Source organism: Ursus arctos, unplaced genomic scaffold (assembly GCF_023065955.2).
Source record: "Ursus arctos isolate Adak ecotype North America unplaced genomic scaffold, UrsArc2.0 scaffold_19, whole genome shotgun sequence".
In the NCBI taxonomy this organism is placed as follows: domain Eukaryota; kingdom Metazoa; phylum Chordata; class Mammalia; order Carnivora; family Ursidae; genus Ursus; species Ursus arctos.
The window spans coordinates 25,626,307-25,642,740 of record NW_026622863.1 but is presented as its reverse complement, the minus strand read 5'-3'; the positions used below and the strand labels follow the sequence as shown (position 1 = coordinate 25,642,740).

At 51.5% G+C, this 16,434-nt stretch overlaps 1 protein-coding gene across 6 annotated transcripts in view; it reads right to left on the bottom strand.

Annotated features, from left to right (window-relative positions):
• Window positions 1-16,434, bottom strand: part of ZFHX3 (zinc finger homeobox 3) — a 1,297,849-nt gene that overhangs the window by 205,222 nt on the left and 1,076,193 nt on the right. The window lies entirely within an intron of this gene.

Genomic DNA, 16,434 nt, shown 5'->3' with positions numbered 1-16,434 from the left:
CTAAGAACAGGTGCCCAAGAGACACAGCAGCAGTCCATTCCACCGTGTTCCCATAACTACATTTCCTTTGACACATCATGCAGGAGTCCTGACAGCTGCCGCGGGACCTGAGAGTGAAACAGCAAGACATCTGGCTCTTTCTCTTCCAGGCTCCAGTCACAGAGCCCTCTGAGGCAAAGACCCTGTGGCCAATTCATCTTAGGAAGCTGCCCGATGCTGCAGAAGTTGCCAACAGCAAGCAATGTCTGCTCGCTCCACTTTATCACCAAGGCCCAGGAAAATGGCCCTCAGGCACAACACAAAGCCCTAGAGGGGCCTTCAAATCTCCTATCAGCAGCAGCGTGTGTGCGTGCGCATGCGCAGGGACACATGACTCAGATGGTATACAGGCCACTGCCCCCCTCCCACCACGTCTGCACACACATCCACCCTTCCTTACCCAGCATCCCAGGCCCCTCCTGGCGACACTGCGGTGGCCTCAAGGGAGCAACACTTTCCTGTCTAAACCTGAGCTGTCCTGGGCGGTTGCTGCACACGGCTGGCATTGGCACCCCAGATGCCCATTTTTCCTTGTGGAGACCTTCCTGCTCTGAAGGGCCTGAACCTGGAGAGTGTGAGTCATCAATCTTCTCAGGAAGCAACTCCTCAATGCAGAACATGAGCCAGTTCCTAGAGAGATTTCTCTGGTCCCTCTTCCCCCACACTCCCCCCCCATTACATAATGTGCTCGGCTTACCCACCCTCATGACCTTTCTCTATAGCCTTTTCAAGATCTCTTCTTCCATCTACCCACAACGAGGACTGTTTGTTTGTTTAGCCCACTGGGAAAAAAAATGAGAGAGCTGTCTGCCATTCCTAGCAAGGCATAAACACTTAAAAAAAAAAAAAAAATGTGTTCTGACTTTGCTTGAGTCCTGTACTGAGCCCTTTAACCTTTCAAAAGAACGGCAGACATTCCATGTGAATTGACTATCACCCTATCATTGCCGAAAGACAAAATCTACTTCATCCTGCAACATCTCACATGGATCCTTCACATTCTTGGTCTGGGAGCTGAGAGTGTAAGAGAGGGGGTGGGGTGGGGAGGATATACCAAGAACGTGGGAAAGGCCATCGTTACCAGGACGAGGCAGCAGCACCCATCTCTCTACTGAGATACCAGGATACTTCAAGTTTTTCAAAAATAAATTGAATGAACCACATCCCAAAAACTTCACCCTGGAACAACACTTTCCTAAGCAATCGAGATCAAATTTCAGATCAGATCAAAGGGAGATTGCCCAGAGAAACTGTGAAGAGAGGGAACACTGCTATCATTCTATCGAAAAGTAAAGATACCATTCTGATTTCTTATGGGAAGTTTCAAAACAAAAAGGTCTGCCTCTTAAATGCTGAAAGCAGGACAACCCCCACACAGCCGGTCAGGGCCAAGAAGGGCCTCACCATATGGGACAGCTTCTGAAATACACAGAAAATGGAAAACACAGGACACATGGGACAAACTGCCATGAAACCAGCTGCCCGGACTGGACCCATCGTATTGACTTTGGCAGCGCACGACAGCCATGACTCAGCAATGAAGTTATGGAGACTGAACTCAAGTGGGACTGATCAGTTCAGACCTCTGGAGCGGAGTTCGACTCCACGATTCTTCAATACTCTACGTGCTCTGGATAGGTTTCCATTCAAAACTTCACTGGTTTACAGGAAGGCCAGGGAACTACAAAGCATGGTCACTAGTCCTGGTCTGTCTTACTCTATTCAAATCTAGCTGCAGGGGGAGGGGATCAGAGAGCATTAAGTGTAACTGCACAACCAGCATCCGTACAGTTATGTGCCAGGCAGTAAATGTTCTACCTGCACTCTTCACTGCACCCTCCCGACGCCCTGGGAGACGGGTACCAGGAGCAATTCTATTTTGCCCACAAGGAAAATGATGGCCCAGAGAGTCCAAGTAATTTTCCCAAGGTCACACAGCTAGGAAGTATCAGGGCAACAATCCAGTCCCTGGTTTTTCTGTGACCAGAGCCTCTGGTGGCACAGGCACCTATAGACGTTCTTCTTAGTCGTGTGGTCCGCGTACCGGCCAACGAAGCAAGCACGCACAGCGACCGCAGATTTCATGCATGAAATAGTTCCTGTCGGGGAGGTGGGGGGAGGGTAACTGGGTGATGGGCATTAAAGAGGGCACTTGACGGAATGAGCACTGGGTGGTATATGCAACTGAATCACGAAATTCTACCTCTGAAACTAATAATACAGTATATGTTCTCTAAATTGAATTTAAACAAAAAATTAAAAAAAAAAAGAAGAAGAAGAAATAGTTCCTGCCAAGGAGCTCAACTCAGCCTGTCCCTCTTTTCTACACACTCTTGCAATTATTAGGGAGACGCCTGCCCAGGTCAGGAGGAGGCGTGCAGCCCATTCCCTCCCTTTGTACAGGCCCTCAAATGCTGAGCTCCCAGCACGCACGGAGGCGGTTCTGGGGCCTCCCTCTGTCTGGGTCCTCGGCCATCCTGAGGCGGCAGGCGGGTGGCAGGAGGGGAGGAGTAGAGAATGTCTCCCTACAATCCACGCGCCTCCCACTGAATAACACCCGTCCGTGGCGGTGCCTTGCCTGCCCACTGGAGTTCACATTCAGATTTAAACCGCCCGCTAGGCTATCCTCTTAAGACACTCAGCCTCTGAGTTTTTTTCATCCAGACAGTGACGGGTCCCCACCATGCACACCTCACTGAACTGTGAGAAGGGCTCCAGGGCTTGGAAGACAAAGTCTCTTAAATTCCTCTGACAGATATGGTACCCCTCTTTTCTACAGAGAGTTAAGCAGTTAAACATCAGAGTGGCTAACTCAGAGTCCTAACCAGTAATACTGAGTAGACATGCACTGGCTCAATCAAAGATCGATGCGCTCACTTGGGTGAGGAAGTCATAACCGGTGAGGTGGGGCTGGTGGCCCTGGGGCAAGGGAGGGAGGGCCTCTGAGGAGGGACCCCATACTTCCGGTCACCCCAGACATCTTTGACTCTTCCTTCCTTCCCACCCCATACCCCACCTTCAAAATACATCCAGAGGGTGAACACTTGTAGTGGACTGGAAGCGTCCCCCCAGATTTCACATCCACCCAGAACCTCAGAATGTGACCTTATCTGGAAATAGGGTCTTTGCAGGTACAATTGAGTGAAGGGGAGGTTGTGCTGGATTAGGGTGGGCCCTAACCCCAATCACTGGTGCCTTTCAAAGGGAAGAGGACACACTAAAGTACAGGCAGAGAAGAAGGCCACATGAAGACAGGCAGAGACTGGAGGGATTCAGCCATAAACCAAAGAACGCCAAGGATCACCAGCAGCCACTGGAAGCTAGGAAAGATCTTTGCCTAGAGCCTTCAGAAGGATCATGGTCCTGCTGACATGGACTTCTAGCCTCCAGGAAGGAGAGAAAATGAATCTCTGTTGTTTTAAGGCACTGTTTACAACGCTTTGTTACGGCAGCCAGAGGAAACTAACACACCACTTCTCACCCCTGCACCTCGAGGGCCCTGGCTGGAACCGCCTCTTGCCTGGCCGAGGCCGGTGCAGTCATCCCTCCCGGTCCCCTCACTTCCACCCTCAGCCCAGCACAGCTGCCGAAGGGAGCCTGCCAACTCGTCTGGTCACGCCACGCCTGGGGACGAACCCCTCCCTCCCGTCAGGGCCACCTCCCTCAGGGCACCTTGGCCTTTGAGGTTGTAAGCCACCTGTTAGCTCTTTCCCCCTCACACCCCTCCCCACCCCGCTCTGGCCAAGCGGGCTTCCTGCTGCTCCCCAGCCATGCCAGGCACTCCCCGCTCGGCATTTCTGAAGGGCTCTTCCCTCTATCCAGAACCCTCCATCACTTACAGCCTCCAATCCTTGCTCAAATGTTGCCCTTCTCACAGGGCCTTCCCGGCCCCACTTAACCTGCAAACCACATCCTTCACAGCACTCCCTCTTCCTTCCCTGAGCTCTTCTTTCCCCCCACAACATTGAACATGTTTTAAAACAGGGCAGTTTACGGAGTATGTAGATTGAGGGAGAGCGGGTAGTATAAGCTCCTTGAAGGCAAGGATTTTTCTCTTTATTTCCTCACCCCGCACTGAGACATCACTGGCACCTAGAATGGGGCCTGGCACACAAAGCTCTCAAACATCTGGTGAAGGAGTGGACAAAAGGTCAAGGGCAGGAAAGGAGCCTGACACCCACAGAAAGCAGCAGCACCGAGTGCAACCTGGCAAAAGCACCGATACTGGGAACTTTAGTGGGGCAGGGGGGGCAAGCCAGAGCAGCGGGAAGGGCAGGCCTCATGGCAGCAGGCTTTGCAAGTCCTTGCAGGCAGGTGGAAAATGCTAGGCGTCAGGGAGCCACTGCAAGCCCCTGATCAGGAGAAGAAGAAGAAAATCAAGCAGGATCTCCTGACCTCGGTGTCACTGACACTGGGGCTGGACAGTTACTGGGCGGGGGGTGGGGAAAGCTGACCTGTGCACGGACGAGGTTTAGCAGCATCCCTGGCCTCCACCCACCAGATGTCAGTAGCGTCTCCCCCCTGCCCCCACCCCAGGTTAACAACCACAAATGTCTCCGGACATCGCCCAGTGTCCCCAGAGCAGGAGGGAGGCAAGACCACCTCCACCGAGAACTGCTGAAATACGGAATTTCGGTGTCAGTCTACATGGCGTGATCACAGACCGCACATACCCGTAAGGGCCAGGCAGGTGACAAACACCAGTGAGCTGGCCAGGTGCAAGGTAACAGAAATATAGGGACCCAGCCTGGTGATCTAAAAAGCACGTGCTCCTCCTAAGAGGGGGCGCCATTGTCCTGTTCTGGCCAGTCTTTGCCCTTAAGGCCCACAAGGGCCAAATCTCCCCATTTGTTCCAAGTGAAGGTGCCAATTCAGATTTTTACACCAAAATATGCCAAATTTTAAAATACAGTATGTGCTGAACAAAACACACCCATAGGCTAGGTTTTGCCTGCAGGCCTCAACTTTTCGATCGCTGGTACAGAATCTCTTGCAGAAGCTCAGCCATGAGGGGACAGGTGCCCAGACGAGGCCTGTGAGCTCAGGGATAAAGAGAGGGTCCAATCCCAGAAATTTAAGGTGAAATCAGATAAGCAGAGCATGGCAACTCCCTAAATTTTACTAACATGCAGGCCTCTCCCACAAGTGCCAAAGTAACAGCCAGAGACTTTGGAGAATGTCTTAAAGATGAAAAGAAATCCAGGAAGTCCCTTTCTAGAAGGCGTAGGAGCCTGCGCACGCAACCCGTCCTGGACAAAACCGAGGCCTTTACCTCTTTACACTGCTCGGCAACCAGCCTGACTGCCCAGGCAGACCTTTCTCTGTCAATCCATCCATTAAAACCACGAGCCGAGGAGCAGCCAGACCGTGATCAACTTCTCCAGGAATGGAGCGACGTCACTGTGCTCAATGCCAGTACTTCCTGCGTCCCAACGGTTCGGTCACCCCCGGACTCCAACTCGCGATCATCCGGAGCTAGGAGCCCCTAAGACATCCTTCAAGCCGCTCTCTCTGGGGTACAGACACCCGGGGCTCAGAAACGGTTAACGCGAGCATCTTGAAGGCTGCTGGCATCGGAGCTCAGGTAGGTCTGCGACCTCAAACCCAGAGCTGGAGACCGCAGAAGCGTGCTCCCACAACACACGCCATGGTGTCGGTCTCGAGGCAATGCGCCCCCATCGAATGTCAGACTGTGACAAAAAGCAACAAAGCTCTGGGTGACACCTCCATTTCTGGACAGGCTTACTGGAAGGGACACTGGCTTTCATTGCCCCATCTGTAAACCAGGGAGAGGGACTGCCTTCCAGCACCATCATCTCCCCAGAGAAAGTTCCCTATAAACAAAGCATGTGCATTATCGTAATCAAGTAACACCGTCCCCAGTTTGGTGCTCCATCGATAACAGACACATAGGCTGCTGCCCACACGTTTGCATCGAATTCTGGACACGGTCAAGGTCACTGGATAAAAGGTAAAACAGTCAGAGCGCCCTAATCTCACTGCTACAGTTTTGCTGGACATGAATAAAACAACCGAGTCTGGCAGAGCAAGGAGGAAGCTGGGGTAAGCAGGGAAAGGTGGGGGAAGGGAGGGAGACGGAGGAGTAAGGTGGACACTGGAAGCAGTAGACTCCAGGGAATCGACGGCCAGTGCCCAAGGAGCCTCACAATATTCCACAGGCAAAGGCTTCCTCCTCCGCCTTCCCTTCCCCACCTACAGGCGACAGGCACCATCCATGGTAACTGGGTTGGAGATCGTCCAGCCTTCACAACCAAGCCAGCTTCTCCCTTCACCCAACCTCCAAGTAGTGGTTGCAAAGAGACCCACGTAAGACACACTAAAAAAACGGTCTGGACTGGGTCCCAAGGCACGGGAACAGGGAGACAAACCCAAATGGCGCCAGCATTCAGAGAAGCCAAGGGACCAATGGGAACCATGGACTCTGGTCACCCCCAAATCGCTGTGTCTCATATTGTGCCTCCCAGAACCGGGTTACCCTGATTTGTGAACTCATTACTCAGAGAAGAACCCAGGGTCTGAAGACACTGAAGTGACTTGGCCATGTGAAAACACTGTAAAGCAAGCGGCCACTTTGCAGATAGACTCCACATGAGTAGTTACAGAAGGAACAGAGTGTTGGCTGTGCCTAATCCCAGCACCCTGGAGTCACGTGTGTCCCTGGAGCGTGGGCATCGGGAGTCTCTGCTCCCCTGCCCTGGGTTCCATGGGGGGGTTCCCTGCCCCCCCAACACACACAGCACATTCCCAGCCTTCAGTGCTCTGCCTCAGACACCCGCCCATCTTCTGGAGATGAGGCACTCCTCGCCTCTCTCCCACATATGATTTCCTCATGTATCCTTTTTAAGGAACAAACTTTTTTATGGAGAGAGGAGGAGAAAGTTCCCACATGCAGAAAATTCACACCCCGAGGAGGAGTGAAGAGAGGGTCATTTAGTACTTGTTGAAAGAAGACGAGTACAAGAGCGATTAGGAAGAGAAGAAAATGCCTTGTTGGCTAGGAAAGTTAAACAGGACCATCTCCCCCATCACCACCCCGCCCCGCGCCCGCCCCCAACTGGGAGGCAGCCACTGGCCCCGCAGGCCACACACTGGCAGACCCCCAAGGTAGGAGAGAGCCCCGGGAAGGGGAGAGAGCTCCCCTGGTAGTTTGCAGGAGCTCCACCTCTGGGAATGGATTTGATGTCAAGTGTCAGCAAGTAAATTGCTATTGGCTTCTCAATAAGCAGCAGTAGTGAGCTAAGTGTTTCCCTGTATTGTGTGGGCTCTCACGGACTCAATACGGCAGTATTGACAGCACAATCACACAGTAATCCAGGCTCCACTAATACCTACACTTCCTCAATGAAAATACACTTTCCACTTGGACATCAGCCCATTAGCTTTGGGCTGGGATCTCCGGCCTCCCTCCTCCCCCCAGCCACCCCTGGGCCCTGCGACTGGCATCTCGCCCCCAGACACCCTGGCCAACATGAAGATCCCAGCCAGCACATTGTCAGGGCTCGACCAAAAAGATAAACAGTCCGAGACCTACAGGAAAAGGCTTGGACTCTCCATCTATAAATCACCAGTTAGGAAGGAAAGAAAAGTGATCCAACTCTTTAAGGATAAAAATCTCGGCAGTCGAGGAGAAAATTGATGGTCCCTTACAAAGCAAAAGATGTTCGCTCCGGGAAGATGCATGCCTTCAAGTTTTCAGAGTCCAAGAGACTCGAACTTCACCCAACCCGACACAGGAAGAAGACAAGGTACACCACCCGTGGAGAGGATCTCCCGGTCACAATGGGCACGAGGTCTGTATGAGGAAGAGCCCCACGGCCCTTACATTCTGGGGGGTCTGCTGAGCGCTGTGCAAAACGCTAGCCATTTTCACCCATTTTCACTCGATTTCTGCAAGCCCCAGGAGCAGGCAAGGGACAAGACTCTATTACACAGACCAGCGCAACGGAGAAAGTGACTTACCCACGGTCACACAACTAGTTGGCAGTCGATGTGGGATCAGAAGCTAGACTAGAGGCTGGCAAACTTCCCCCGTAAAGAGGCAGGTAAGTGTGCTCGGCTTTGCGGGCCACGTGGCCTCTGCGCGGACTCCTCAGCCCTGCCTGCGGCCGCAGGAAAGCTGCCGGAGACAACACGGACACGGACAGGCCTGGCTGTTCCCCGATCAAACCTGACTTTCACCTATTTTCGCATGTCACAAAATACATTCTTCCTTTGATTCTCGCCCCCTCCAACCATCACCACCATTTAAAAACATGAAAACCATCCTGAGCTCACAGACCATACAAACCAGCTTACGGCAGCAGTTTGCCAATCCCCAACCACCAGGGGACTGGTCAATGTCTAGAGCTCCACAACGTCAAAAATGACAAATCAGGGCCGTTCTCTGATTATTGCAATTTTAATAATCAGTGCGGTCCAACCGCTTGCCCTCAGACCCCAAACATAAACCCCAGCCCCCAGCTGTCTGACAGCAAGACTGCCACACACCTGTGACATGCTGCCGTCTTAGGACTTCAAAAGAAACACTGACTTTTTATGAGAATTTCTGCACAAATTTCAAAGTTAAGAAACTTTCCACAAACAGCGCATGCCCAAGCCGCCGCTAACTGCACAAGGCATTTCTAACACTGGCACAGGAAGAGTCCTTAAATACAGTGGGGGGGGGGGGGGCGTTGACACCTCGCCCCGCCCTCACCAAGAAAGAGTTCTGGTCTGTGTTCAGTTAAAAAAAAAAAAAAAAAAAAAAAAAAAACCTGGCCAGAAAGGGGTTAATGCCCTTCCAGGGCTGTGATCTGATAAATGGCTGTGCAGAAAGCAGGTTCCCTCACTTTGAGATATGATGTCACTAACCTTCATTGATCCACTATCAGAGAACTTTGCTTATCTCTCTCCTGTGATATACTGCCCCTCCTGTGCTCAACTAGTGTTTAATACACTGCCGGGTGCCCCGCACTCCTCATCGCTCAACACTATGGAGCGAGGCTGCCACGGGGGGCAATATTTTACAGCCAGGCCCTGCCAGGACAGACGACTCCCTGCGACCGTGGGGAGGGGAATACCCACTTCCCACTGCCTTCGGGCTGCAGGTCCCAGACGCATCTTGACCGTGGGCCAGGGGAGGACGGACGGGGCCTGGCCTGAGCTTCTCCTTCTGTTTCTTTTTTAAAGCAGCACAGGCTCCAATCTCCCCCCCTTTCCTACCGTGATGACACAACTGTCAGCCAGACACGTTCATGTGGCAGAACGCAAGTACCTCCAAGTCAACCCTCCTATTCGAGAAATGAGCTTCCCGTGTTCCCTTTCCACAGTCGCAAGACCTCAGTCCGCCAGAAGGCGGAAAACACCGTCCATCAAGGTGCTGGACAGTCATGCAAGAAGAATCGTGCCACAAAGAAGGCCGGAGAACATACACAGGTGTGGCCGGTCAAACTCAGATTCCCAAAGATATCAGGGTTCTGGGGCCGGGGGCAGCAGGATGCCGAAGCTGCCCCTCCCTGGGTTTGGGGTCCTCCCCCCCCAACCCGTATGCAAACTGTGAGTGAGGCACAGCCTGCGCCCCACCCAGCGGCTGGAGAGTCAGCAAGTGCCAACACACAGGGGAAGCCTATTATAACCGAAGGCACGGAGCCGGCATCAGAGCTGCTGTCCGCACCCTGCCCCACATCCACGCCTCAGAGGGGCTCTCCCCCTCCACGGAGACCCCACCTGTCCCTGGAGGAGCCCCCGGACATTGTTGCTCCTTCCCGTGCCATCCCTGCGAACGGAGGCAGGGGCAGCCAGGAAAAGTCAGCACGCCCTTCCACTGCCCCCAGGGCACCCAGAATTTGCCTAATTGAACATTAACAAGTTGCTACAATAAAGTTCCTCTGTTGTGAGCTAGAAACCTTTTCGGCAACAACAACAGAAGTCTTGTTACAAACTGCTCTCAAAGCCAGGCCTCAGCCTCGACAGGTGTGAACAAGATTTAAACACCTCCTACAACACAATGCAATCCAAACAAAGGGGAAAGTCAATCCCAGCCTCCTGGGGTTTCTCCTTGTCTAACATCTCCTTCACTCACTCAGCCCGAGGGAGCCAAGGGAAGCGTGGAGAGGCTGTCTCCAGGCCCCAGTACAAGGAGACCTAACCCACCCTGAAGGAGATTTCCTTCACCGCCTCAGGCACGCCGTCTTAGCCGCCCTCTGGCAGTCCTGCAAGGCCTGGGCTAAGAAGGGGAGGCCATTCAATGCCTCCTCCCTGGTCTTGGGCCCCTATGCACCTTCCATTTCTCCCCCTAACTCAGCCAGCTGATGAACCCCCTGGCAAGCTTCCCACATTACCTGACCTGAGCTCACCATCAACCTCTACCACTTGAGAGGTGAAGAGAGGAAGAAGACAGAGGAAGACCAGAAATACTCCCAGGGAAAAGGGTCTACACTGTTCTTTCTACTAAAGCACCAGGCACTTCTCAACACTTCCGTCCTCACAGTGCTGGAGAAAGATGGGACTCCGGGGCTGAATGTTTTAAAAAAACTTTGAGGGGTGCCTGCCTAGCTCAGTCAGTAAAGCACATGATTCCTGATCTCAGGGTTGTAGGTTCAAGCCCCATATTGGGTGTGGAGCCTATTTAAAAAAAAAAAAAAAAAAAAACCTGAATAACACTCAAGGTAGAAACACACTGAAGTGCGTGTTGGACAAGGGAAAGAATTATCCCTCCCATTGATTTTTTGGCTCTGGAGTATTAGAGAGAACAGAGCATTTATCTGGAGATTTCTTCTCAAAGCCAACCACACAAATGGGACTTGAAAGGAGCTTATCAGACGAACGATCTGCCCAAACCACCATGGCGGAAAGTGGGCATCCCCGTAGAGAACTCTATGAGCCCCATTGTTCCTGCAGGGACATCTTTAAGCTGTTGTTATTGTTACTCAACTTCAAACCAGTGAACAAGGGGCAGAGAGGGGAGTGACAGTAGGGGCACATGGGCAAAAGTTACAATGGACAAAGAAATGGATTCTCTCTCCCGCTTTCTCTGCTCCAATGAGAATGGAGCATTCCTCCAGTCATTCTTACCTTGGGCATCCCCTCCAATCTCTTCTTTTCCACAAACTCTCAAGCGTTTACTTCTTTTTAAGTGACAAACACAAATAACCCAGCTTTTAATTAAAAAAAAAAAAACAACCTCCCATTTTCTTCCAGTGAAAGAGAAAGACTGTCAACAAGGTTTAAAAGTGAGAGACAGTTGGGGTGCCTGGCTGGCTCAGTCAGAAGAGCATTCGCCTCTTGATCTCACGGTTGTGAGTTCGAACCCCACGCTAGGTGTAGAAATTACTTGAAAAAAATAAAACATTTCTTTAAAAAGTGAGTGACAGTCATAAAAGACCCCAGGGTATCTCCAATAGCAGCTACTCTCAACTTTATCTCCAAATTTGGAGCAAATCCAAGGCTAAGAGCAGCCTGCGGACTTGCTACAAAATATAGGTAACCACCTTGATAGAATTTGTTTTCCAGAAATGTTTAGTAATGAACCTATAGCATGAACACAGATCCCATACAAGGAGTTAAGCTGGTTCATTCTCCTCCACATTCCCCTTTCTAAGCAAAGCAAGTGTCCCCAACCCCATGGAAGGACAGCAGTCCCCTGGTAAAACAACAACAAAAAAGGTTCTAAGGCTCAAGTCCCCTCTCCAGGTAGCTGGGAGGATGTAATTGGTGAGGCAGGAGATTAGAAATATCGGCAGCCTCTAAGTAAGACTTTAATTTACTGGCAGATCAATAGAGCCGGGGTTATATTGGCAAAGTGTCTACAGCTCTATTGACTCACGCAATGCCTCTTATCAATTTATCAGAAATCTGGAAGTCAGAAGATATTGTTTGAAGGGAAAAGAGGAAAAAAAAAAGAAGAGACAGGGAGCGTGAGACAAGAGCCCGAGCAGTAAGAAACCGGGGTCCCCAATGACGAACTTGGTGAGAAGAGTTTTATTACCAGACGTGTCTCCTGGAAAGAAGGCCGACATGACATAATTCAGAGTTCACTTGTCCGTCGTTCCCTCCCCCCCGCCCCGCCTCCGCAGCTCCCTCAGCCTTGTTCTGTGATTGCATTATCCATAGCCTTGCATTCTGGGGGGTGAGAACCCTACTAAAGCAGCTGGTTGTTTGTTTGGACAAGGAGCAGCTCCTTCCTTTGGGTTCCTGTCAAAGTTGTGGGCAATGCACATGCGTATCCCCCAGACCTTTTTTTTTTTCTTTTTGGCATTCTAGTGCCTCTCCAGCTCCACCTTGCCTTAGCCTCTCTTCCACGAAGCCATACAAGATTTTAAGTAAAATGGAGAAATATCCCAGTGCCTCAATACTCTCAGGAGGTCAGGAAGGGTTTATCAGACTAACAACGGCACCTGATCTCAAGAAATATAAAGAAAATACGTTCAGGGGCGCCTGGGTGGCTCAGTCATTAAGCATCTGCCGTCGGCTCAGGTCATGATCCCAGGACGCTTAGGTCATGATCCCAGGGTCCTGGGATTGAGCCCCGCATCAGGCTCCCTGCTCAGTGGGATGTCTGCTTCTTCCTCTCCCACTCCCCCTGCTTGTGTTTCCTCTCTTGCTGTCTCTCTCTCTGTCAAATAAATAAATAAAATCTTTAAAAAAATAAATACATTACTTAAAAATAAAAAAAAGAAAATACGTTCAAGTTCTACAAATGGAAGTCAAGCACGAGTTTTCACAAATCTTCATTTGAAAAGGGTTTTTGAAATATCCCAGGTAGCAAACCAAAATAAAGGGGGGGGGGTAAACATTAACACTTCACCAAACCTGAATGTCCACACCAATGAATGAAGGACAGGGGAAGACAAAGCTCCTGAGTATTTCTATCAGACAACTCTAGCGAGCAGGTCGTGAAGACACAGAGGATCTGGAGCAATCCAGTTATCAGAAGGCCGAAGGAAAAGCAATTTTACTTGGTTGGGAGGAACCACAACCTGCTTTTGACAATCCGTTTTGGTTCCTGCCTCATACAACAAATTTCTGCTTAATTGCTGTTTTGCATTTCGTTGAGACATCGAGTAAACAGTACTTAAGTGTTTCCAGACAAAAACAATAACTCACTAATGACTAAGGCACTGCTAATTAAAATGCCCCTGTGATGGCATGACTGGACTCCGAGCCACCACAGTGAAGAGAAAGAACTTCCCGGGCCTTGTACTCACGAACCAGAAGGCAATGGACCGAGGGATGATGTCCCACTCCTTCCCTTGCAGGTCACAGTGGTCCTCAGGCTGCAAAGAAGGGCGCCCTTGACTGCGAAGGGAGGGCACTAGGATTTCAGAGGGAATGCCAGTTCCCTAACAGAATGTGCATTCTGGAACCTTGTGGGAAAAGTGACCATGTGTGGCCCTCAAGACTTTGAGTTCCCATGTTCCCCTGAGGAAAAAACCCAAATACAAATGTCCCACCCTGGTAAGGGAGACGTGCCACACTGACCAAACAGATCCTTCACCACACTTCTTATGGGGGGGGGGGGTCCAAAAGCCTAAGTTCCTAATTATCCTTTAAACAAGGAGTCAGGCCAAATGAAACAAAGGTACACTACGCCATCTGGTCAGTGCTAAGGTCTTACTTTAACCAAAGTCAAAATCCACAAGTGCATTTGACAAACCAAGGGGAACACAGGAAACTTCTCTTTTCCTCCTCAAACAAGAGCTCAAAATCACCAGATTTCTCCCTTCAGAGAAGCTTTCCTCTTTGTGCTCTTCAACTTTCAGTCCTACAGATAGAGGCCTTCCAACACCACTTTTTATATCTCAGCATTCAGAACCAAAGGAAAAGAACAGGGAGGTGGCCCCTAGTCCTGGGGCTTGCCAAGGACTGTATCTTCCTCCTCAGGGCAGGTTAGAGACCTGCCCGTTAGCCCTGGGAGAGGGTGGGGAAAGTCACCAACACCGCAGGGGCCCAATGCCCATCTGCATTCAGACTCAGACCCTTTAGGGATATAAAATTGGAAAGGCTGAACTGTTTGTACTCACCTAAACGATGAAGTAAACTAATCAGAAACTGAATGGAAGGGTTTCCGGGCAGGGCAATGGCCAGACAGTCCTCGGAGCAGGGGGGAAGCTGGCGCAGGATGGGGAAAGGGGAAGAAGGCGGACACTGTCGCTTCTCTGTCACTTCTCAGGGCTGAAGATGAGGAGGCCAGGCTCCCCTTTCCACCCCATCCCCACTCTTCCCCCCTCCCCCAGCCTGAGCCCTCCCTGACCCCTGGCGGCCCATCTTGATTTCCTCCCCAAGGCCGTGGAAGGTTGGAGAAAAACTCAGGAGGGTGGGATGGCACAGAGGGGAAGGGGACTGGCACACTCAGCCCAGACAAACCCAGCACAGCCTTTTAAACCACAAGCTCAAGACAGGGGAGCATCCCTCCATGGAAAGGGAACCTCAGCCACCAGACATCCTTTTGCCGCCCCTCCCCCAAACAGGGTCCCCTGGAGCCCTGTCAGCACCTCCACGAAGCCCATGGCAGCCTTCGAGGGAGGAGGATGCTGGAAGAGGAAGGGCCCCGCCAAGAGCATGTGGAGAAAGGGGTTAAACTCCCCTTGTCTGACGGAAGAAGAAACTTCCCTCTCCTTGCAGGTGGGCTGGGGGGCACCTGGTGGCAGCAGCTATTGTTGTCGGAGAAGGGCGTCTCCGGGAGCCCGCCACCACCCCCCTCTCCTGCTTCCAGCATCCCCCGGGTTAGGGCAGACGGGAACTCCGAGCTGCTGGATATCCCAGCGCAAGGCCTGAGCAGAGCCTCTAAAACGTGAACGGTTTCAACTTGACTGGGGAAGGGGGGGCAGCGTGGGTCCTGGCACTCTTTTTAAATGCAGATTTGAACTTTTCACCCGGGGTCAGACAGCTGCGCTACTACGTCCCCAGCAGAGGCCGGCGCCGGGGGCCACTCAACCTCACACTTTCACAGTTTTTTTCCTGCCTGTAGAAGGAATCAGATACCTCCCTCCCTAAAACCCCAAACCCACACCCACCTCTCAGCTTACCAGGGGCACAAATCCCACCGTTCTCCCCCAGGAGGCCCTGAAATCAGCAGAGGCTGGCTGTGTGCCCTGGGCACAGCAGTGCTGCAGGGAAACTGAGCTGATCCCACGCGTCGACTAAGGAATGCTAAGATCAATAGTGAGAAAACCCCAGTCCTTCACGGAAGCTCTGAAAGATGCACCCTCTGTGGGACTCGCTTTACCACTGCTCTGTCTGCTCGCAGAAGCCAGGGGACAGCGTTCCCTTCTACTTTACTTGGAAGAGCTGTAAGCTTAGCAGGACCTAAGTCACCTAGCTTTGAGAAGAAGTCACTTCATAACTGAACAAGAGAAAAATATTAACAGCCTATTAAAAAAAAAAGTCTAGGGGCAACTGGCTGGTCCCATTAGTAGAGCATGCGACTTCTGATCTCAGGGTCCTGAGTTTAAGCCCTACGTTGGGCAGGGGCGTCTATTTAACGAATTAATTAGTTAATTAATTAATACTTTTAAAAAAAAGCTCTGTTCTCATCTTTTTTAAAAAAGTCTAGATTGGGGCTTCTTGTCTCTATCACATCCCTTATCTTCACAGGCAAGGTGGTTTCTGATTTTTCCTTATCACCCTCTGTCCCTCCCTTTCACCTCCTGCAACTAGAGATGTCCACCGGCCTCAGACTACAGAAAGAATGTTCTGTGCATGGCATTAAGATCCTGTGAGAAATCAGAAATTCAAAATAAACACTAGGGGAGGAGAAGGAGAAGGGCATTCCGGTTGGGACTGGTGACCTGGTCAACAGCAGGACCTCACACAGGGGCAGCACTGCAGACTCCAGAAGGAAGGCCCTTCCAGGCAACACACCACACCTGCCAACCACACCTGCCCAGCACACTAGCCAGGAAGCCTGCGTGCTGTGAGACCGTGGAGTGCACGGGTTACCCACTCATCCGGGGCCCCAGATTCACACCCAGTCCTGCCATGAGCAGGTAACCGCTGTGGAAAGGGGCAGACCAGTGGCTTCTTGAGCTCCTGCAGCCCTGCCAGCCTGTGATCTCACGAAGAAAGAGGGGCTGACATACAAAGCAGTAAGAGTGTTGTCATAGACACGGCAGAACTCACACATCACAGTAGCCCTACCGCACCCCCTCTCCCACCAGGGACTGGCCCACCTTGCGGCCACTGCTGGGATTCTTTGTTTGGAAAGGCCTACAAAACCGGACGGATACCTCCGCTTTCCACTTGTAAGTAAGGGCAGCGGGAAGCAATTTACAAAACGTTTGTGCAGCAGCGTCACATTTTTGCCTCCTGACAATCCTGCGAGGGTGTGAGGGGAGCCAGGCAGTTTTTACAGAAGAAACTGTGCGCGGTTACGGCCTGTACCCTTGAACTCCAGTA